The sequence below is a fragment of the Lygodium microphyllum genome, chromosome 4 (assembly GCF_053477565.2).
Source record: "Lygodium microphyllum isolate KBCC chromosome 4, Lygodium_microphyllum_v1.1.10, whole genome shotgun sequence".
NCBI classification, from domain to species: domain Eukaryota; kingdom Viridiplantae; phylum Streptophyta; class Polypodiopsida; order Schizaeales; family Lygodiaceae; genus Lygodium; species Lygodium microphyllum.
This window is the reverse complement of record NC_141138.1, coordinates 14,633,551-14,658,432: the sequence shown is the minus strand read 5'-3', so window position 1 is coordinate 14,658,432 and position 24,882 is coordinate 14,633,551.

Genomic DNA, 24,882 nt, shown 5'->3' with positions numbered 1-24,882 from the left:
GTATTTAGTTTACAAAGAACTTGCTTTAATTTCTTGGCATAGGCCTGGACATTCTCATTTGGCTCTTGGTGTGTTGCATTCAAGACACACAACCAATATTGTCCGCCCTTCTCAGGGGCAAACTCTCTATAGAAAGCCGTAAAAACTTGGGCACTGTTAGTTATGGTTTCGACTTCGAGACCGTGGTACCATATTGCCACTCTTCCTTTTAACGTCATGTTGGAGAACATCATTAGGTGTCCTTCGTCTTGAATTAGATAATTGAACATGAGTGTTTGAAACTCCTTAATGTGGAGTTCTCCATCTTCTTTTTCTAACCCATGGAAAATGGGCAACAGTGCTCCTAATGCTGGTAAATATGGTGTACCTACTGGAATTGCGATAGGTTGTGCCGTGGCTACAACCAGATTGACAACAGGAGTTTGTGTAGGTAAAACTACACCCTCACTTGTTGTGGGTTGATTAATTGGAAGTAGGGAAGTACTTAAACTTCCACTTGCACTCAAACAACTATTCGTAACACTTAGGTTACTAGGACCACTGCTAGTTATGTGCAACGGGCTGCTCCTTTGAGGAGAATAACGACTTACAATCTCCAACCACTGTCTAGCCCTCTCAACACATTCTACTTTTTGTATTTTGGCTCGACGGTCCTTGTCAGAGGACCTAAACCAACTATTTGGTCCCTAGCACCCTAGATTCGAGAACCACCACTTGTTGGCGGCTCCTGGCAGACACACCACTGATGGGGCCTAAAATGGTCCGGCACTGGCTAAGGCACTAGCCGGACCTCATGCCCTCAACAGACAACCCCACCACATGGCCTCGCGGGCCAGGAGCATCTGTCGAGGGATACACTATCCTAAACACTAATCACTGCGCGTTTATAGTCTGTATTCCAACGAATGTTCCCTTTCCCGTCTCCTCAGTGGGATATGATACACATATCGGCAATAAATGCCACATATCATAGACACAGGGGCACCCCGTCGACTATTTGCCGTGGCGCTACTGCAGCTCTTCTACATCTTGAGGATTGGCCCCTCGATGCGCTGCTTCCACATATAGACACATTTGAAACAAACTCCCCTCTTAGTGCCAATATATTTATCATTCCAGGAATGCAGTGATCCTCACTTATCCATCCCCTTGGACCCACCATATATTTATCGTTCCAGGAATGCACTGATCCTCACTTATCTGTTCCCTTGGACCCACCGTCTAGACCTACAACCGGGTTGCTCACTCTCTCTACGTGGGTCAAGTCCTAAAGAAACCAAGTGCTATGCATCCATGAGCTTGTAATTGATACCATTTAATGATGCTTGATGTAAATATGTATATGATTAAGTGCTCAAACAGCGCCGAACGAGTATTCACCAACCGGGCTTCATTCTTCTTCACACGTAGGAACTGCCCTTTGCAGGAGAGAGAAAGACCAAAATCTGATCTCCACAACCGAGCAGCCATTTGAAGCATGGTTTGGAGCAATGGGGAGTGAAGATCAAGTGCATCTCAGGTATCTAGTCAGTTGGGGGGTTGCTTACAACCCCTGTAGCCTCCGTCAATGATTAGGATGATGGCGCCTTCTTCCTGATCGTCCATAAAAAAACAATGCCCCCGCCGCCCCCCCCCTCAAATTCTTTTTTTTTTTTGTGGTTGGACCTCCTAAAGGGATCCCCCAAAAGGCATGCCCTTTGGATTTTTTAAGTCCCATTCACACTTAACCTTGGCCTTAGCATCCCAAGTACTCCCTCTTCTGTGTCCGGTGTCCAAATTGCAGTCCGAAAAATCTTGGGCATCCGTCTTGAAGTCCTCCACTACCAAGAATCTCCTAGGGTCCCGTCTAACATGCCAAAAAATTATGAAGATTCATCAATTGTCATCAAGTGGATCTTTTAAGCCTTTTCTGAGCATTGCCGCTTAAAATCGTACTGATTGCCACCGCTGCCTTCGACCAAGTCTATTTTTCCCCTGAAATTGGGAATTTTGGCTATTTTTAGGCACAGCCATCAAAAATCATCTGTCAAAGATTTTGTTTATGAGTCCAAGTCTCAAGCTTGGAACCTAACTCACTTATGTGACAATTTGTCTTTGTTAGGGTCAATGTCTTCATGAGTCTCTTCTTTCTCTTTCCACCTCCATAGCTTCAGCATCTGCCATGCTCTAGATCCTGCATATTTTTACACCATCATTGGTATGGACTAGGATCTTGTCCATCCCCAACATATCATATATGTCTCTTTTGGGCCATTTCTCGACCTTGTTGGGTAGGCCCAACGCTCTCTGCATCAACTCGGGGCTCAACTCGATCTCCACCTAGTGGGTTTCATTTTCTTAATGTACCATTACGGTGCTGCGATTCTTGTTGAAAGTTCATAGAAATTCTGTGCACGTCTCATAGTCCATGGCTTGGATGACTTTCTGTAGGTACTTCTACAGATTGCATTGCTTCACCATCTATTTTACGGCATGTTCTTTCATGGCCACATCCTCCAAGTTCAGGACATGCCTAAACCTGAACTGGTTGAAGGCCATTGTCTCCACTGAGAGGCCATATTTAGCTTTTCCTCTTCTGAGGATGGAAGTTTGCTGCTATTCTCCTGACCTACCATTATGGATCCCTGTCATAGCACCACAACTCACCATTAGTTTTCTTAAGATAATGAGTAGAGAGTGATTGTGCACCTATAGAAAAATGAAAAGCTTAAGTATAGAAAGGGACTTTTTCTTCATAATTTCCACAATCAGTTCAATTTGCACAATCTAATGAAGGTCCATGAGAATTTTCTTAAAGTATGTTTTTTCACCTTACCCCTTTTTACACCTTACCTCCTCCCCCTTTGGAAATGAGAAAAAGCCTTTCTAGGATTAGAAGTTGAAGGGTTAAGACCATTCAGTGCATGCTCATGGTGTGTTTCACTTTTGCATGAGCCAAGCGTAGAAGTTCAGATTGTACTCCATGTTAGTGTAGTGGTCCATGTTGACAGATCAGATGCTTACATGAGTGATGTAGGTGAGGATATTTGTTAGGAAATCATAAAGCCTATTCTGCTACTAGCAATGTGTAACTCCTCCTCTATCAAAATGTGATCTAGGTAAGGGTGAATCATGATGTGCTCTTTGAGGGACCGGTTGCAAATGGTGGTCAACACCCTAATAGGAGGTTGGGGCTTTGTAAGTTGGGTCATATTCTAAGGTCTTGATTTCACATCTCTGCTCAGTGCTGGTCATGATTTGGTAGCCCTATTTCTCCCATTGAATTCAGAGAGCATACCATTGTTGTAAGAAAGAGGAGTGGTTGGTAGCTAGCTATTTCAACTCCGCAATTTCTTGGTCAGTGGCAAGGATCGTGCCCTTGTCATAAGCCATAATGAGGCGTCATTTGCGTGCTTGTTCATGGAAAATCTCAGTGATAATGATTTCCTCAACTACCTAGGGAGCCTTAATGAATACAAATACTGATTCTTCCCAGGAGCAAGGCATTGTGCATACCTACGTCACTAAAGGTTTGTCTAAAAGACCTAGGTATAATCGGTCATAGCTTTTAGCAAGTGTGATAAACATGGAATCCAAATGCCGAAGGCAAACAACCAAGTCATGCCCTGTATTTTCAGCTAAGTTTGTGGCTAAGGTAAGGATTGATTGTCATTCATAAGAGGGTTAAGACCTACTGGAGGTTGGGGTTTTGATTGGACTCGATAGTTGAGCAACGATGGCTGACAATTATAGTTGTGTCTACTTTGAGTGTGAAGTTTAGCCTCTTGTGCACTAATCATGGTTTGGGATTCTGAAGATGTGCTACAGATGTTTGTGAGGCTTGAGAGTGGCACTAGCAGTGCTAGGTTGGGTTGATTTGGAGTCAGCAAGCTGCAGTTTCAATTGATAGACTCATTGAGATTTTGTGGGCTTAACAATGTTGGGCTTAATGGGCTTTGCAGCTTGAGATTTTTGTGACTTTAGTCCTTGATATGCCATGCGGCTTTGTGTGGTTGAGTTTGAGGGTGGCATTTGAATAGTGTCACTGGACCTCTTGGCTTTAGGCACCCATATCCAGGCATTGCCCTTGTAATAGCCTTGTGCTTGCAATACGGTCTTGGGGACCCATCTCGGCTTTAATCATTCATCGGTGTCTATAGGTTCTTTGTTGCCTCCTAGGTTTCGAGTATGAGTTCCTAGGCTTGCAAGGTTATAGTTGCATGCTCCTAGGCGGCAGTCCTTGATGTTTAGGCACCCAATTGAACTGTGGTTCAGGGGCCTTAGCTTTGATCTTAGTGGTGTGTTGGCAGTGTGGCGTGGTGGGTTGGGACAAGACTTGACCCCCCTCCTTAGACTTGGTGGTGGGTTTCTCTACCAGTTGCCTCGTGAGCTTTGATGGAGCTGTGCTACCCTTGCTAAACGCTATAACTATTTGTACATTTCCAAGAGTAAAGTGAATACACTGTGACTTGTAGTCAACATTACAATGTGCTTTCTTTTTAAATGAGCATCTTAATAGCAATTCCTTACCGACATCTTTTGTGTTCGGGAGCAGATAAAAGATTATGGGCATGCTTTTAGACTCAATAGAGACTGTGACTTTGCACTTTCCTAAAAGGGCATGGGATCGGCCCCCAAATGGGCTAAGTTTTTTGGCATTGGTGGGTTGTAGTTGTGGTCGGCCAATTTGAGTCCAATGATCATGAGTTAAGATATTAAAATAAGCTCCCTCATTAATCAATGCATGAAAACAATGTGTTTGTTGGGCAATGACCGTTATGCACTGGTAAGCAGGTGCTACTACCTCTTCCTCCTCATCAATTTCCATTATTGTGGCAACTTGGACCTTCACAGGGGACTCTAGCGTGGGAGATTCATGCAGTGGATGTGTGGGAGGGTAGTACTTCTTCATGCAGCTAGAGTTGAAGAAGCCTATTGTAATAAAGCTAAATTCCACATCAAGATTTTAAATTGAAAATACAAGAAATGGACATAAAATGCCAAGAAGGCATAGCCAAGGTGGCTTGGCAAGAAATGGTATTACCAAATGTTGGTTGAGAATCAAATGATGAGAGGCTGTAGCAAAGTATGCATCCCAAGCTATGGTGGCCAAGAGTATTCACCCTCTTAGATAGTGGGAGGTCGAGACCTCAAACAAGTAATATTTGCAAAATGGCAAAAAGATGCCTCACATATTACATCTCCACCTTTTATACTTAACCCTAGCCTACTCTAAACTAACGTGACTTATGCTTTATTACAAGCCATCCTGGCCTAAAAGAGCTTTGTCCTCAAATCTGAGTACAAGGATGGAAACAAGTAAGAATGTAGAGTAGAGGCTACATAATCCATGATAAACTCCAAAAGGTGATCTTCAATAAATGGTCTTCATAGGATAGGAGTAACTGTCATGAAACACAGAGTAGGGCTAAATAGGGTAGCTGAAGTAAAAATGCCCATAACTTCTGGTTGAAGTGTCCAAATTCAGTGTTTGGGGTGTAGATACAAAATACGTAATCCAAGGCATCAACGTATACCCTCAAACCCATATTTTGATTGCGTCAGGGCAATTTAATTCATCACATAATTTCTATACATCAAGCTGTCTCCTGCTCCAAGACACATGAAATCATCTCCAAAATCAATCCGGATCATAAGGAATCCCCAAAAGATGGTTGTCATCCATCAAAGCACTACTAATCTCACCTGAATAAATTGAAAAACCATCATCAAAGCTTTCATAAGTGAGATATTCTACATAAAAGTTATTATCACCTCCAGGATTAAAAGGATGTGATAAATCTCATCCATAATCCATAGATGCATTCATGCAAATCCCTGGATCATATGGGAATGAAAGATCATCAGCATTATCATTAACACCTCCATAATGCAAGGTATCATCCCCATAATCATGAAGAAAGCCTATTGAATCCTCATCATAATCAATAGGCTGCTGAAAGTCATCATGTAATGATTCCATATCCTCAATGCTTGTTTGGTCAATTGAATCTTCTTTAGCTCTTTCACTTCAGCATTAGATTCATTGTCATATGCATCATCTTGGTTGACTGCATAGTCCTCTTGATCCTCACTGACATATACATACTCTTGTTCTTCATTTACAGTTGGATCTCTTGGTTCTTCATCTTGGTCACTAAAAACATTTTCTTCTTCTTGTTCTTCTATACATGATTGCTCATCAACTACATGTGTTACATGTATGGCATTTAGAGCAATTTTCCCTTGCTGCCTAGTCACATCTTTAGCTTGATTTTCAGCATAGGTATCATCTTCTTGCTGGCCATGACTATTATGTCCTTGCCCAACATATACATCTTCCATTGGGTCTTCCAAGTCAAGGGCTGTAGCAAAATGTTTATTCTTGCAATAACCCTCATGATGAGGTAACCAATGCTCATTACACTTGCACCATATCTGTTTCCTTTGCATTTCCATCAGTTGTTGATGAGGAATAAGCTTTCTTCCAATGCCATGAGGAGTATGGAACTCAAGAACAACTGATACATTAATATGCTTTGTCTTGCATACATTGTCATGCCCAAGAGTGTTCTTCTCATTGCATTTATAACTTAGGCCCTTGGAAGTTATGCTGTCCAAGATACGACTTGACAAATAGATGCCATGTACACCACTGAAAGAAAATTGACAGACATTTTCCCCATCTATCAAATGATAACCATAACCATGAGCTTGTTGTCCATGGTTTATTGCATAAGGTTGCACATAAGCATTTCCCATCCCTTGTGGCTGATGATAAAACACTTGTGGTTGAAAAGAAGAAGTATCCATAACATAGGCATGCTCATATACATCTTGTCTATGCATAGGGAACTAAATTTCTATAGGAGCATTTGATTGCAGCTTCTGCCTACTGATTGGATGAAGGCAAGATTGATTTGAATGGAGGCTATCCCCAAATGGTTGATCATAAACATGACTATGATTAACATGCTGTTGCTGCCCAAAAGAATTAGGTTCTAAATTGGCATAATCATCATGATCATAACCATAAAAGGAATGCTGCTTATAAGAACTATGCCCATACATTCCATCTTGTACTACATATTCATGTCTAATCATGCCACCATAATCGAATCCATAACCATTCATTAGAGTAGCAACTGATCCCAAAATATACTGTCCATAGACATTACTTCTACTTGCATTAAAGTTTCCACATGCATGAGTTTGATAGTTCCCAACATTGCTACATAAGGTACAAGCACCATGTTGTCCATAAGACTCAAGACATGCATGGTTTTCCATGCAACCATCAAAATTTTCATGTTTATCACCCTTATGGTACATGCTGTCCATAGTGACCTGTTGGTACAAAATCAACTCTATCTTGAAAAATATGAGTTCAAATAAGGTGTATGATAGCTTGACCTAGAGCTTAGGATGTCTAACATCAAGTAGAAACCCTGGTTTGAATTTAGAAGTAGTAATACCTCTCTCTGTTTAGGAATTTCCAGAACTGTCCACAGTAGACAACACCCTATCCCAAGTACCTAGTTGCATTGTTTTGACCATAACTTGAGAAATTCTAATCGGAATGAGGTGTTTGATAGCTTCACTTGAAGCCCACAATGTCTACCTTCAATTAGGAATCCTGATTTGCATTATTTTGTACCTAAACCCCATTCTGAAAATGATTCTCTAGGTCTGTCCATAGTAAACTGCAGTTGAACTGTTGGAACAAAATATGCACTAACTTGAGAAATATGTATCCAAATGAAGCATTTGTTAGCTCCAATCCAAGCTTATGATGTCTAGTATCAAGCACAATTGTCCCTTTGTTTTTAGAATGATGCTACTAATCTCTATAGCAATTTTCCTAGATCTGTCCCTATTTGGACCGCACCCTATTTATGCCCTGTTGCAAATGTTTTGGTACTTCTTATCCAATTTGAGCTAATACCCAATACCAAGTCACTTCAGTGAGTAGGATGAAGCTGTAGAATGTTGAAGTAGGTGGAAAAATCCCATTTGCACTAGTATCCAAAGTCATATACATGGCTCAACATTCCATAAGCATACATGTGACCAATATGTTGTAGCCAAGATGGTACATTGCCTTCCAACTGCATTGTCAAGTACCCATGTAACATTTGCTTCAAGAAACATGTGCATTACTAATCCAAGCCATCCGAGTTATAAACCAGTCAATAGATCATATTTTCATGATCCCTAGTCATATTCCAAGTCATATATGATTCCCATAACCTGCACCTGCTTTGATGGCAAGTTCCGCACAAGATTCTTGCCAATCTAACATAAGATCAATGGATAGGAATTGGAAAGTTTTACATGAAATGCATTGCTAAAAAGGGTGAATAATATGAAAGAGGAATGGGATAGGGAAATCTCACAGCACTAACTCACTACTCATTACTCATTCCTTACCATTCTTTCCAAATTTTTTTCTAATGGGAACATAGCAATGACAAAATCCAAGGTTAGGCAAGTGAGAATGAAAAATTACAATGGATTTAGGTGATTAGAACTAAAAGGTAATACTCAATTGAAACAAGGAAAGCTCGAGGTATTAAAGATAGGCTTCAAGAAAAGGCTCATGCGATTGTTACCACAAATCTTGATGAAGTTGCCTGACTATACATTCTGAGATTCCAGCTTATTTTCATACAATCCAGTAGCGCACTCGCATGCTATTTCGGCATGAGCTCACCCATTTCATTTCTGCATTTTAGGACCACAATACCAAGCAAAGGTCAAAACCACAGAGCATGTTACATCATCAAGAACCTGATGAACATATTTAACTGTCTTCCAATCACTGGTATGGAACCAACACAAGCTTTCCGTTCTTGTGCATATCCAATAAACACACTTTTCACTCCCTTAGAATCCAATTTATTCCTCTTCTCATTCGGTATATGCACATATGCAATGCTGCCAAATACCTTCAAGTGCGAAATATCAGGTTTATGACCATACAACCATTCATACGGAGTGACATCATGAATCCCTGCTGTAGGGGTTCGATTCAGCACATATACAACAGTCACCACTGCTTCAGCCCAATAACCATTTGGCAGACATTTTTCATTCAGCATAGCTCTAGCTGACTCCATCAAAACCCTGTTTTTCCTCTCTACAACACCGTTTTGCTGCGGTGTATAACTGCATGTGAACTGTCTTCTGATCCCATGTTTAGCAAGATACCTGTCAAAGTAGTTTGAGACATATTCACCTCCTCCATCTGATCTCAAACATGATATGTAACAGCCCAATTCATTTTCAGCATGTTTCTTGAAGTCTTTGAATGCATCAAACACATCATCCTTATGTTTCAAGATATAAAGCCAAGTGTACCTGCTGAAATCATCAATAAATGAGACATAATATCATGCACCGCCAAAGGAAGCATTATGTGAAGGACCCCAAACATCAGAGTGTACCAACTGTAAAGGCCTAGTGCTGTTTTTTACATGTCTCATGAAAGGAAACTGTGCCTGCTTCCCAAACTAACATGCAGGGCATACATGACCAAAATCATTATACTTGAATTTAGGTAATCCAAGTACTACTTCTTTCTGCTGCATAGATTTCAGCTTTTGTACATTGACATGTTCGATTCTCTTGTGCCAGATTTCTACATCTCTGATGGGACTCTCATCATGAGCAAACATAGCTGCTTTAAGTTCAGGAATGGTCGCTTCCAAAGTAAACATTCTGCCATCCCTTCTGACCTTGGCAATTAGCTTGCAGCCATTTCCATACTCCTCAATGAAACATCCATCCTTGTTAAACCTCACTTGCAGATTCTGTTCTGCCATTTGACCCACAGACAATAAATTCTTTGTTATGGTCGGTACATGTAAGACATCATGCAGGCCTTTCTTCTTGCCATCAGGCATCATAAGAGGAACAATCCCTTTATGCTTTATGTCATGTTGGGTGTCATCCCCAGTACATACATGACCATGTGTACCTGCAACCATCTCATCAAACCACTCTCCATGCGGGGTCATGTGGTTTGACGCTCCAGAGTCAATGTACCATCTGTCATCTCTATCATGTCTCGATGCATTTTTAGATACATGCTGCATGGCAAAGAGTCTATCAACTGACTCATCATGAGCACCACTAGAATATGTATAGTGCCCATGCTATCTGCCCTTTGCCTTCATATCTCTTTGCTTCTTGTAACAATCCTTTGCAATATGCCCATACCGGCCACAATAATGGCAGTCCTTGTCCCTGTTGGACTGATCAGATGACTGCCATGAACCAGAACCACCACCTCTACCTTGGGGTGATCTCCCCCTGCCTCTAAACCCACCAGATCCACGCTGGCCTTGTGTATTTGCACCATGCCAATTACTCTGCTGCTGCTACTGTCCATAAGTATTACGAGTGTCACCACGACCTCGAAATGAACCACGACCTCTAGATCCTCTGCCACGCTGGCTAGAGTACAACACAGTGTCTCTACTCTGAGATGCACTAGAACCTGTATTCAAACCAAGTTTGACTTCCTCATGCAGCAACAAAGCAACTAGCTCTTCCCAGCTAGGGGGCTCTTCTTTGACAGAAATGGAAGTGTCAAAAGATTTGTACTTTTTGCCTAAGCAATTCAAAGCAACAGCAATCATATCACCTTCTGATACACTTGAGCCAATAGTAGCAAGTTGATCAGCTATGGTCTTAATCTTCCTGGTATACGTCTGGATGCTCTTGCCATTACTAGACATGTTGTTGAACTGCTGTTTCAACTGGATCTTTCTTGCATGTGTCATGGTTCCATAAATTTTCATCAGTATGTCCCAAGCATCCTTCAAAGTCTCACATCTAGTGATTTGAATTACCATAGCATCAGATATACATAAGGAAAACCAATGCATCACCTTGCATGCTCTTTCATTCCATAGCCTGTAGGCTCTTTTTTGTTCATTTGTTGGATTGTGTGCAGGCAACTCAGGAGCAACTTCATCTCCTGTACATAAATCCCAATAACCTCTACCAACCAGAAAGTTTTTCATTCTGAATTTCCATAATGTAAAGTTCTTATTATCCAACTTCTCTCCAACTATCTGAGTGATATTGTCAGTCCCATGTGCATTAGCCATGATGCAATAGACTGTCTATCAAGTGCCTGACTCCCTGCAGTCCAATAAGTATGACTGACTAAGTTTAGTCCGTAACAGTTTATGATAGTTTTCTGCACTAAATTGCAAAAAAAAAACCAGGGTATTTCAGCCCACTGACACCCCAAAACAACCCTCAAACAAGTGGTCTCAACTGTAGATATAACTGTCAATACATAAGCTATGTGTTTGCTTCAGCTTAAGCTTATGTAACCTCACTGCCATGGTACATACATGCAGTCTGAAAACTGTAAACTGCGAGTAACCATCAGCAATTTCAAGTCCAAAACTGAGTGGTAATTATGTCATACATGTTCCGAAATCTCCCAGGTAGCTGCTAGTACATTTGGCAGTCAAGACATGATCATAAGGGCACAGAACAGTGCATAACTAGCACATACAAGTGTCAACAAATTCAGTTTCAGGTTGCAGTCAACCAGAATTCAGCATACCAAGCTCCAAGCAGCTCCAAAATGTCTTTTGACCATGTCATACATTTACTTTGTAGTGGTAAGTTCAATACATGAGCATCTGAGTAGACATAGACAACCTGTCTTCATTGACCAATGGCATAAACCTCATGAGCTGTTTGTAATTAACCAGGACAGTGTAACTGCATTTACTTCAGCTTCAAAATTTAGTTTTCAATGATGCTCATTGCTTGCTTCAATTCTCCATGCATTCAGCATGTATAGGCCAGTTCATATAGATGATGGAACCCCCAAGATGACCTATATTGCTTCAGTAATGCACAGTACTTGTCATTGACTGTGTATGATAGTTTTCAGCCTGTCATTGATTTTCAGGTCTGAGTATTTTGTCATTGATTGTGCAAAGAGTAGAGAGAGAGAAAGGGAAAGACTCCATATCCATGAGCCTTCAGGCTCTCAAGCTCATTCCTTCATTTCCACACACTCAACTGAAAAACACACACACACTTTTACAAGATAAAGTGATCTAGTATAAATGTAGACTAGACTGACTAACTCCAGTCAGGTCACTGATTGACTACTAATCGGACTTATTTAATGTAGTCACATGTAGACAGCTGTACACACTAGCTGTCATAGATGTCGGTCATATATGAAGACACACTGACGGTGAGCTTGATTTCTAACACTTCTTGCAAATCACCATGCAAGAAGGAATTCTTTACATCCATTTGATGTAAAGACCATCCCTTTGATACAGCCATAGCAATGACTGCTCTTACGGTTGCCATCCTTGCAACCGGACTGAATGTTTCTTCATAATCAATGCCATATGTTTGTGCATACCCCTTGGCTACTAATCTTGCCTTGTATCTATTCACAGAACCATCTGCATTGTGTTTCACCTTATAAACCCACTTACAACCAATTTCATTCTTATCTTTAGACAAAGGTACCAATTCCCATGTAGCATTTGCTTCCAAGGCATCCGTTTCTTCATCCATGGCTTTCTCCCATTTTTCTTTTCCCATGGCTTGCTCAAAAGAAATGGGTTGTGGTTCCTGTATCACTTTGACCATATAGGCATAGTGAATGGCTATAAATCCATCATATTTCAGCCTATCCATAGGATACCTAGCTTTGGTAGACCTGCGCAAAGTAGGTTCACTCCCAAGTGCTCTCAAAATATCCCTGGTCTTCCTTACTCCAGGTGTAACAATAGAAGGAATACCCAACTCATCATCAATGCTCTGTTCTGAGCCACTGGATTCACCATCCACATAAGAGTGACCTGCATTCACATCAAACATGGGCTAATCTACCTTCTCTTTTTCTTTTTGTGAAACCTGCATACCACTATCTGCATTGTTTTGAGGAGATTCTTCTGATCTCAATCTACCTGTCCATGGCGAAGAATGTGAACCACTGCTAGAGGACACTCCAGGTCCACTAATATTTTGTGACTGCTGCTGTGAATTCTGTGCAGCATTACCATTTTGTGCATCTACATCATCAATCACATTTATTGGTTCATACCAGCTACTCATCTCATAAAAAACAACATCCCTGCTCACTGTAAACTTACAAGTAGAAGGGTTATAGCATCCATACCCTTTCTGCTTTGCAGAGAGTAACCAATAAAGATGCACTTCTCAACTTTTGGATCCAACTTGGATCTCAACTCATCTGGCACATGAACATAGGCAATGCAACCAAAAATCTTCAAATGAGAAATATTTGGTTTCCTACCAGTATACCTCTCCTCTGGAGTCATCCCATGTATTGCTGCAGTGGGAGTCCTATTCATTATGTAGACTGCTGTAGCAACTGCTTCAGCCCAGTAAAAATCTGGCAAGTCTTTTTCGTTGAGCATGGCACGAGATACCTCTCCAATATGCCTGTTTTTCCTTTCTGCAATTCCATATTGTTGTGGGGTATGACTGCATGAATATTGCTACTTTATGCCATGCTCCTGCAGGAACCTTGCAAACTCATTTGAGAGGTACTCTCCCCCTCCATCTGACCTTAGGCATTTTATTTGTAGGCCTGTTTCTTTTTCAACCATAGCTTTAAGAGTTTTGAAATGCCCAAACACTTCACTTTTTTTTTTCATAAAATACACCCAAACTTTTCTGCTATAGTCATCAATAAAAGTGACAAAATAATGACAGCCTCCAATAGATGCAGCTTTAGTAGTCCACACATCAGAGTGGATTAATTCCAATGGCTTCTTACTCTCTTGAACATGTCTAGGAAATGGTTTCCTTGCCTGTTTTCCAAATTGATAGGCTTCATATACCTTATGTATTTCTGCAATCTTGAATTTAGGCAATCCTGCAACAATATTTTGGGCTTGCATTGATTTAAGTCGCTGTACATTAACATGACCAATGCGTTTATGCCAGATATCAATATCTGTAACTACACTGGTCCCATGTGCAAACATTGTTGCAATCAATTCAGGCATGTCTGCATCCAACGTAAACATTCTACCCTTCTTCTTTCCTTTTGCTATCAAGCGACCTTTATTTTTCATATCCTCAACAAAGCATGCATGAGAATTAAATTTGACCTGCAAGCCCTGCTCAACCATTTGACCAACAGAAACCAGGTTCTTGGTGATATTCGGGATATGAAATACATCCGACAGATATTTCTTTTTCCCATCCTGCATAGACAAAGGAATTTTTCCAATCTGCACAATAGGATGTGCAGTATCATCATCAGTCTCCACAAATCCTGGTTTTTCCGTTTTCCTTGCATCCTGCATCCATTCTGCATGACCTGTCATGTGGCTTGATGCACCTGAGTCAACATATCACACATTGTTGCTTTCTTCTGCACTTGTCACAAAATTGGTCATGTGATGTACCATAAACAAATGCTCATTTCTGTCATCACCCTGTCTACTAGAAGATGCATAATTCCCTTGTTGCAATTTTTCATTCATGATGTCATTCTGCTTTTTATAGCAGTCTTTAGCCATATGGCCCATTTTACCACAGTAGTAGCATTCAACATTACTGTTTGCATTTTGGCCTCTTTGCCATCCACCATGACCTCTTTGGCTCCCCCTACCTCTAGAGTTACCACGTCCTCCTCCATAGGACTGGTTTTCTTGAGTTTGCTGTATATTCTGATTTCTACCACGGCCTCTAGATCGGCCTCCTCTACCTCTGCATCTACCTCTTCCAGCATTTGAGTAGAAGATAGCTTCTTTTGAAGTTCCTCCTGAAGAATATGCACCACCATTTCTTTGCTCCTTAGAAATTAGAAGAGCAATCAACTCCTCAAAATCATGAAATCTTTCACGGATGTATCTGTTCCTAGACCATTCAAGGTCACAGAAACTAAATCATCATCTTCCACTGGTGACCCAATGGAAGCAAGTGCATCTGCAATCTTCTTCACCTTCATGTGGTAGTCATTGATGCTCATACTTTCTCTTTGCACATTGTGCAACTCTTCCTTGAGCTACATTTTCTTGGCTTCGTATTTGTGCCATACATTTTTGACAAAGTATCCCATGACTCCTTTGGCGTACTTGCATCCTGAATATGCACAATCATAGAGTCTGAAATACTGATAGACAGCCAGTACATAACTTTCCTAGCTCTCTCATGCCATCCTTTAAATGCCTGCATTTGTTGTTGATTGGGAACATCAGGAAGAACTAGTTCTTCTTTGTTTCTTGCAACGAATTCCCAATATCCTTTTCCCATAAGGAAATTCGTCATTCTAAACTTCCATGCTTGGAAGTTGTTCTTGTCAAGATTTTCAGTGACAATCTGTGAAAGAGAATCAAACGCCATTACAGAACACTGCAAAAAATTCTGTCACTGCAAAAAACACAGCTTCAGCCTCACAAGGGCAAATCTAAAAAACTGACGAAAGTGGTATTTGACCACACAGTCATTTCCTAGTGATGATTTTGCATCAATAGGCAACAAGGATGATTCTGTAACTCCCAATATCTATGCGTATAGGTATATGATGCAATTTCTATGGTAACTTTTCACCGATCTGAAGAATAGTGGTCGCACAGCAAAAAATAGGGCCTTTTCCTGAGTGCATGCGGAAAACTTCCGTCTCCAAAACAGGCCCCGAAATGGCCTCGAATCAAAAAAACAGGGCAACCAAGGGCTAAAGCCCTTACCCGCAGCATATACTGCTCTCTTGCTACACCGCGAAGGGTGTCTCAATCTGTGACAATGCACTCTTGCATTTTCGGTTGTGGTACCTGCAGAGACTTGCTCCCAAACTCGAAAAATGAAAGCAACACTGGTCCTCTTACCAGAACGCCGCGAACTTGATTTGCTTTCTTGAGCTCCTTACCACGAACCAGGCTCTGATACCATGTCAAGATTGTGGGAGAGAAGGAAGGAGTCTCACTTGTAGCTTTCTCACTTACACAATGGGGGAATACACACAAAGGCGGAGGCTGAAAATAGTTTTTCTTCTTCTTAGTTGTGTAAGTGAAAAGAACTCTAGTACAGAGAAATAGAAGAACCCTATATATGGGTCTCAAACCAAACTCAACTAACTAAGGTGGCATACTAACTGAGCCACGAACTAGAGTAGATAAGGGTAGTTGTCATCTAGCTATTATTCATGGGCGGTGTACCAACCGCATCTGTAGCTAACAAGTCGGTGACATAAATGCACAACGGTCACCCTGGCATATCACGAGTGGAGCTCGATATCTCAACAATATTGAGTGATGCCTTCTTCATCTATGGAGGGAAGTTCTTCCACATAGTCCATTGAGGAGCCCATGAAGGGTTTCAGATGGCTAACATGAAACACATTGTGGATTTTGGTGGTAGGGAAAATTTCTAAGCACTAGGCCAAGTCACCAACTCTATTCAGAATTCGGTATGGGCCATAGAAGCAGTGGGCCACCCAGCTTGTTAACATATGCTCTCTTTGAGAGTCAAGTAGCTGAACTTAGGCACTTTCAAAAGGACCAATTCCCCTTCCTAGAATTCCAAATGCCTTATTTTCTCATTATCATAGAGTTTCATGTGTGTTTGGGCCTTTTGAGAGCGGAGTTTTAATGTCGAGAAGTGCTTAAAAATAGCTAAACATTACGAATATCAAGGGAAAAATATTCAACGTTGAAGGCGGCGCCTCCAACTGGGACGATTTTAAGCGTCCAAGTGCTTTAAAGGCACCCGAGTGACACTTGTTGATTTTTAATAATTTTTTAGACTGCCGTGTGGGTTGTCAAGAGTTGCTAGCCAATGCAGGATGTCAAGCTGGACGCATAGAAATTTACAGTACTCGATTTGGACACCGGACGGGAAAATGGCCAACAAATGGTCAAGATATGAAAAGGTGGACATTGGAGAAGACCAAAAGGGGTGCCCTTTGGGACATTTTAACCCTCCCTTCAAATTTTTGATCAAGAAGCATGAAAAAACGTGGAGAGAGAATGGAGGAAGAGGGCGCCATCTTCACGCCATTTTTTTGGCACCTCCATGGATGGAGATGGAGATGGCAGGCTGTGAGTACCCTATACAACTTATCTTGGGGCTGATCTTCTCCTTCTTGGCCGATCTTATCACTTGACTTCGCCTGTCCAATGGTGGCCTGAATGAAGAGAATAGAAATCAGTCTTTCTCTCTCCTCCCTCTCTCTCCTCTAGAGGCAGATTCATGTGGGAAGAAGAAGGATCGACAGATGCTTGTCCAACCGAGATGGGATTGCTCCGTGATGCAAGAAGAGGGTAGATTGCTGATTCCAGATTGTCATGGACATTAATGGCTGCTGGAAATCAGTCCCGAAACATGGCAAATAAAAACCCACAACCCGCAAAGAACGGTAATTTTATTTTTACAAAGGGAATTGATGTTTTATGCAATTTGCTTCATGAATATTTGTTCCCATGGGCTGATTGTGCATTATGTTGTTGTTTGCTATGAGTTTGATTGGTTTATGCTCAGAAAATCAGAAAATCATAAGTGTTGTGATTGAAATTAATGGTATAAAACTCGTAAAACACGCGTTTAAGAGGCAAAATGGGGTTTTTTTGCAAAATAAAGGGGAAACATGAGATATAACATCAATAAAACCTAAAATTTTGTTGTCAAAGAACCTAAGGGCCACAACCCATAATGAATCTCAATTTCTAGTTATTTTTAATTGAAAATAATAGAGGAAAAATACCAAAAAATGGTGAAAAATGAATTTTAAATGGGAGAAAATTAGGAAACGATAAAAGAAAAATTCCAGAAAATTACGTAAGTGTTTGTGCAATGTATAATGAAGGTAGAGCACAAGGTTAGCCTCGGTTTACCCTCATTTCTATGTTTTGTATGTATTTATTGCTTTCTCTACAAAGAAATACACATAAAATGACTCTTACACCTATCAACGATTGCAAAACATTAAACGGTAGGGTGAGAGGGGAGTTTGAGTGTCAAAGTACAATCTTAAATCTGATTTATGTGTTGCATCATGGCTATAGGACGTTATTTTAAAATAAAGAAAAAGGCAGCATGAGCGTAAGGCTCGGTGTCTCTCCTCGTTTCAATACATAAACGTTAGCATGGAAATCATGAAAAGATTGGTTGCGCACGATGCACAATGCTGATTTTCTATTGGTTGTGCACTAAACCATTCACATTATGTACTATGCATGGTTCATGGTATCGAAGGAACATCTCCTGGACTGCATAGCAATTGTTTTCTTAGGAGTTTGACCCATGATTGAGAGTGTGAGGTTATCCCTTGCCGTAGCGTAGAGGGTCAATTTCCTAAGGGACTGTGAAGTGAGGAAGCATGGTATATCTCCTGGAAATACGAGAAATATAAAAGAGAGGAGTTTGTGTTCGTTTGTGTTATATGTTTAGCAGCGCAACAAAGGGCCAATCCTTGAGATGTAGGAGAGCTGCAGTGGGGCTCCGACTATTAGTCGGTGGAGTGCTTCCTATAGGTGTGTGATCGTGGCATTGCCAATGTATAAGGATTCTCCCTCTGAGGAGTTTAAGGGAAATGTTGGACTATAACCTATAAACGCAAGAATTAAGCTTTAGGGCAGCGTGTCCCTTAGCATTAGATTGACGCTCCTGGTCTGCGAGGCCGTGAGGGTGTTTGTGTGTCATGAGCATGAGGTCCAACTAGTGCTATAGCCAATGCTGGCCCATTTTAGGTCCCATCAGTGATACGTCTGCGGGGAGTTGCCAATAAGTGGCGATCTTCGAATCTTGGTCTCATAAGGGACTTGTTAGTTTTATTCTATTGGTCAATAGCCGCCTTGAAGCGGTGGATATCAAGTTAGTCTGATGAAAACCTTGGTCATTAGTATGACGGTCAATCCAAGAAATCCCCAATACCCAAAGGATACTTTGTCTATCTTGAACAGTCTAGTGGGATCTTTGACACGTCGGGTGATTGACTATTTTACCCTTTTCCCTGAAAGTGATACCATGCTTGAGTTTGGGTCACTATGGGAAAACACCCATGAAGCTACCTCTAAGATCAATAGCCAATGGAGATTAGAGAAAAGGGAAAGTGAAAGTAGTGCTAAGATGACACAGTCATCTATGATCATTCATGATGATAATGTCATAGAAAAGACTGTGTCAATGATGGTTAATATGCACATAAGAGGACATGATGATTATGATCTAAAGATACATCCGATGCTAGTGCCCGACGCAGTTGGGTACCATAGTGTGATTGCCAAGATCCATAAAGCATTGGATGATGTCCATGTGTGTGGAAAACCATTGTTAGTAAGGAAGATTTCATTAGGACCTATCCTAAGTTCTAGAAAAGTGGTGGTAGATGAGAATAGGCTTACTAGAACACCACTAGTAGCAGATGATGGGATAGACTCCCTATTGCATAGTGTTGGACTCCCTAAACCACTTTGTGAGTTGGCGGAAAGGGAAGTTCATGGAATTAGTTACTCTTCCATACCAGTAAAGGTGGAAATGGAAGAGATTAAAGACCCTAACACACTAGTATTAGGTCAAGAGGAATACAAAGATTTTAATGACCCAATCTTGATCCCAAAAGGGAGGACTAAATTTCCTCCTCTTTATAGGGATCTCCCAGTATTTTATGGGTTGCCAAATGAGGATCCGATGATTCATTTAAGAGAATATGACCTAACTTGCATTGCAAGTGGGTTCGACGATATACATCCGATGCTCGTATTCCCAAGTACCCTAAAGGGAGAGGCAAGGAAATGGTATTGGAGCCTCCCACGAGGGTCGATCAAATCATTTAAGGAAACTTGTGATAGATTTCTAGATGAGTATGAAAAGGAGCTCCCTATGATTCAGGTCTTAGGGCACCTTATGCAGTTTAGACAGGAGTCTTATCTTTCTGTTAAAGAGTATGCTAGAGCCTTTGATAGTACTCTTAGGCTTTGGCCAAGAAGAGCCAATGCACTACTGGATGATGTGCTATGTGAGCTCTTTCTGAATGGCTTAGAGATTAATATGCAAATCCAAGTGGAACTGCAGAATCCTGAGTCGTTAAGGGAAGCAAAAATGCATGCCATTGATTATGAGGGTCATATTCAGAGATGTTGGGAAAACTTTTGGAGTTTTTCCCGCTCAGTACAAGTGCATCCTAGCTTCCAATCATTTCTGCAAGGAGACAGCTCACTTGTTGATACCAAGGTAGCCTATGAGGGGAACCTTGGTGGCCAAAATCTCAAAGCAGAAAATGGCCATCCTATGAGTAGTAATGACATGCCTCTCAGTGAACAGGTGCCAAGCCATGTAAGTCCCATTAGGGCTTGCAACGCTTCCACGAGAAGTGGTTGTGATGGCAACATGGATAGAATCAATGGGCCTGTGAGTGTTAATAAGCATTTTGTGTGTGGTTAGAATTTTGTTGCTAGTAAGGCTCTTGAGAGACCTTTGGTATTGGAATCATGCTTCCGGGTGGATGTTGTTCCCTTCAGTGAAAGCATGGTTCTTATGGGGAAAAATTTGCAGTATGGATGTAAACAAGTAAAGGCATCTTTTGTAAAGAGGATGAAAAATGCTCAAAGTCCACCTGTGCTTCACAAAGGTCATAAGGATGTGAGGCCCTTTGGCCATAGGGATAAGTTTGCATTGAGTTCGTTAGACCAGTGCAGCAAATTGAGGGAGTGCAAGAATATTAAGGGAAATGTGAGATGGGTTTGGAGACCCAAAATCTCCAAAAGTATGCAGGAGGATCCCATCTGGATATATTATGTTGAACCCCCAAGAGGATAAGACTGGATATACATCTGACAATATACATTGCCTTGGGATACACCCATGTGATGTGCCTAGGCTTGAAGCTCTACTTACTTTGGGTCGCAGCACTGATTTATGTGAAAACCTAAATATAAGAGGTTTGAATAAGTACAAAGCTATGATTCTTTCTGCCAAAGGAGCCACTCAGCCACTTGAACAACCAATTTATTCGGCTGGCAATAAATGTGGGACATGCGAGCCCATGGAGACCGTTCATTCAACTCATAGTGCCCAAGAAGGGATCGGCCTTATTGATGAGTTATTTTGGAAAGGCTTGGAATTGTATCTCTAATTTTTTAAAAAAAAACCTAAGATCAAAAAATACAAGATCAAGCTTTTAGCTAACTTGCATGAGTAGCATGGGGTTAGTCGACCTATGATATGCTATCCTTGGCACCTTGGGTAGTCTGATAGGGTGTGATGTATATGCCAAGGATATCAGTATTATGTGGACTACAATGACCTATCTAGTTTTAAGCTAGGAAGGCTAGTTGCTTTGGATATTACATCCAGATTTCGTTAGGCCAAGAGGGCCATTTGTTTGCTTAGTACGGGTGTGGTTAATGGTTTCTTGTTGTAGTTCTGTGCTAGACAAGTTCGAAGAAGAGCTTGGAAGGAGCCTTTTGTTGTGCAAAAGCTTCTCATGGCCCTATCTAGGTGATATCTCTCCTTTATGAGTACCGTGTTTTTCTGCTATATGTGTCTGTGTACTTTTTGGGGTTGCCTCCTGTAAAGACATTGTCAAGCATTAAAAGACTTGTTTTAGAAGGGGGTCCTAGTGACCCTGTTCTGCTAGCCTGCTAGGCAACTGTTCTAGGAGTTCTTGTAGTTGTGAGGCAGTTAGAGAAGCCTGCCAAAAAAGGAAAAATGAGGATAAAGGAAAAGAAACCCTGAATATCCCAAAAGGCAATAAATATATACAAAGGTGTGTAAAAAGGGGTTCTAACCCCTACCAAAATAGAAAAGAAAAGAAATGAAAATTTATAAGTAGTTGATCATCGCCTTGCGAAGGCCTGGTAGGTTCATGGGGACGAGTCAGGCCCGGGGCCGATGCCTTGTCTTCCTAGGGGAGGCATCTTGCTGGAAAATAAAAAATTAAGGAGGCTTGGAGCAAAAATAAAAGCGAGCATCAGAAAAGGATTAAGTGTCGCCTTGCGAGGGCTTGGTAGGTTCTTGGGTGCCGAGACAAGACCTGAGGCCGATGCCCTATTCTCCTTGGGTCACTACGCTCAGCTCCCTCCTTTTTACATACCCGAGTATGAAACATAAAAACCCTAAAAGAAACAATATGTTAAAGAAAATACTTCTTGATCAGGCTATAGGAGTCCTCGCCTAGTAGGAGCTCTTGGTTGTGTTGTCCTTAGTTAGGCAGGTAGTTCAGACCACCACTTAGGGCAACCTCGTTGATAGTTCTTTTTAGTTTGGCCGTGTTGGAGTAGTTGGTTAGTAACTAGCTTCGGACCTTCTATCAGATTATGCTAGGCCTACTCCTTGTGGATGTCATGCCTTGGTTTTGTTAGGGGGTAGGGTGAGCATTGTGATGTGTTTTAATATGTATCTATTTTGTATCAGCTTGATGCTTCCTTTGGTTGTTTTATGCAGATCTATTGTGGGATTCGACGGGCTAAGTCACCCTATCCCGTGGTCGCCAATGAGAGCGGAGTTTTGATGCCAAGAAGTGCTTAAAAATAGCTAGAAATTACGACTATCAAGGGAAAAATATTCAACGTCGAAGGCGGCGGCTCCAGCTGGGACGATTTTAAGCGTCCAAGTGCTTTAAAGGCACCTAAGCAACACTTGTTGATTTTTTATAATTTTTTAGACTGCCATGTGGGTTGTCAAGAGTTGCTAGCCAATGCGGGATATCAAGCTGGACGCGTAGAAATTTACAGCACTCGATTTGGACACCGGACGGGGAAATGGCCAACAAATGGTCAAGATATGAAAAGGTGGACATTGGAGAAGACCAAAAGGGGTGCCCTTTGGGACATTTTAACCCTCCCTTCAAATTTTTGATCAAGAAGCATGAAAAAACGTGGAGAGAGAATGGAGGAAGAGGGCGCCATCTTCATGCCATTTTTTTGGCGCCTCCATGGATGGAGATGGAGATGGCAGGCTGTGAGTACCCCATACAACCGATCTTGGGGATGATCTTCTCCTTCTTGGTCGATCTTATCGCTTGTCTTCGCCTGTCCAATGGTGTTCTGAATGAAGAGAATAGAAATCAGTCTTTCTCTCTCCTCCCTCTCTCTCCTCTAGAGGCAAATTCATGTGGGAAGAAGAAGGATCGTTGTCCAACCGAGATGGGATTGCTCCGTGATGCAATAAGAGGGTAGATTGCTGATTCCAAACTGTCATGGACATTAATGGCTACTGGAAATCAGTCCCGAAACATGGCAAATAAAAACCCGCAACCTTCAAAGAATGGTAATTTTATTTTTACAAAGGGAATTAATGTTTTATGCAATTTGCTTCATGAATATTTGTTTCCATGGGCTGATTGTGCATTATGTTGTTGTTTGCTATGAGTTTGATTGGTTTATGCTCAGAAAATCAGAAATCCATAAGTGTTGTGACTGAAATTAATGGTATAAAACCCGTAAAACACGCGTTTAAGAGGCAAAATGGGGTTTTTTTGCAAAATAAAGGGGAAACATGAGATATAACATCAATAAAACCTAAAATTTTGTTGTCAAAGAACCTAAGGGCCACAACCCATAATGAATCTCAATTTCTAGTTATTTTTTATTGAAAATAATAGAGGAAAAATACTAAAAAATGGTAAAAAATGGGTTTTAAATGGGAGAAAATTAGGAAACGATAAAAGAAAAATTCCAGAAAATTATGTAAGTATTTGTGCAATGTATAATGAAGGTAGAGCACAAGGTTAGCCTCGGTTTACCCTCATTTCTATGTTTTGTATGTATTTATTGCTTTCTCTACAAAGAAATACACATAAAATGACTCTTACACCTATCAACGATTGCAAAACATTAAACGGTAGGGTGAGAGGGGAGTTTGAGTGTCAAAGTACAATCTTAAATCTGATTTATGTGTTGCATCATGGCTATAGGACGTTATTTTAAAATAAAGAAAAAGGCAGCATGAGCGTAAGGCTCGGTGTCTCTCCTCGTTTCAATACATAAACGTTAGCATGGAAATCATGTAAAGATTGGTTGCACACGAGGCACAATGCTGATTTTCTATTGGTTGTGCACTAAACCATTCACATTATGTACTATGCATGGTTCATGGTATCGAAGGAACATCTCTTGGACTGCATAGCAATTGTTTTCTTAGGAGTTTGACCCATGATTGAGAGTGTGAGGTTATCCCTTGCCGTAGAGTAGAGGATCAATTTCCTAAGGGACTGTGAAGTGAGGAAGCATGGTATATCTCCTGGAAATACGAGAAATATAAAAGAGAGGAGTTTGTGTTCGTTTGTGTTATATGTTTAGCAGCGCATCAAAGGGCCAATCCCTGAGATGTAGGAGAGCTGCAGTGGGGCTCCGACTATTAGTCGATGGAGTGCCTCCTATAGGTGTGTGATCATGGCATTGCCAATGTATAAGGGTTCTCTCTCTGAGGAGTTTAAGGGAAATGTTGGACTATAACCTATAAACGCAGGAATTAAGCTTTAGGGCAGCGTGTCCCTTAGCATTAGATTGATGCTCCTAGTCCGCGAGGCCGTGAGGGTGTTTGTGTGTCATGAGCATGAGGCTCGACTAGTGCTATAGCCAGTGCCGGCCCATTTTAGGTCCCATCACCTTTTAAAGGTTCACTTTACATTGCTAAAGGCTTGCATACGATTCAACTTAGCCTGACTTTGAGAGTTAATCTTATCATTAAATAAGACTATGGGGAGGGGAATCTTATACCCATATAAGGCCTCAAAAGGGGAAACTCCAATGCTAGAGTGTGTGGAGTTATTATATGCAAACTCAACCAAGTGGAGCCATGTATCCCAACTGTGTTGTATATCGTGGAAAATGTGCCTCAAATATGTCTCAAGCCATTTGTTCCCTCTTTCAGTCTAGCCATCAGTATGAGGGTGGTATGCGGTGGATGAAGCAAGCTTGGTCCCCATGGAGG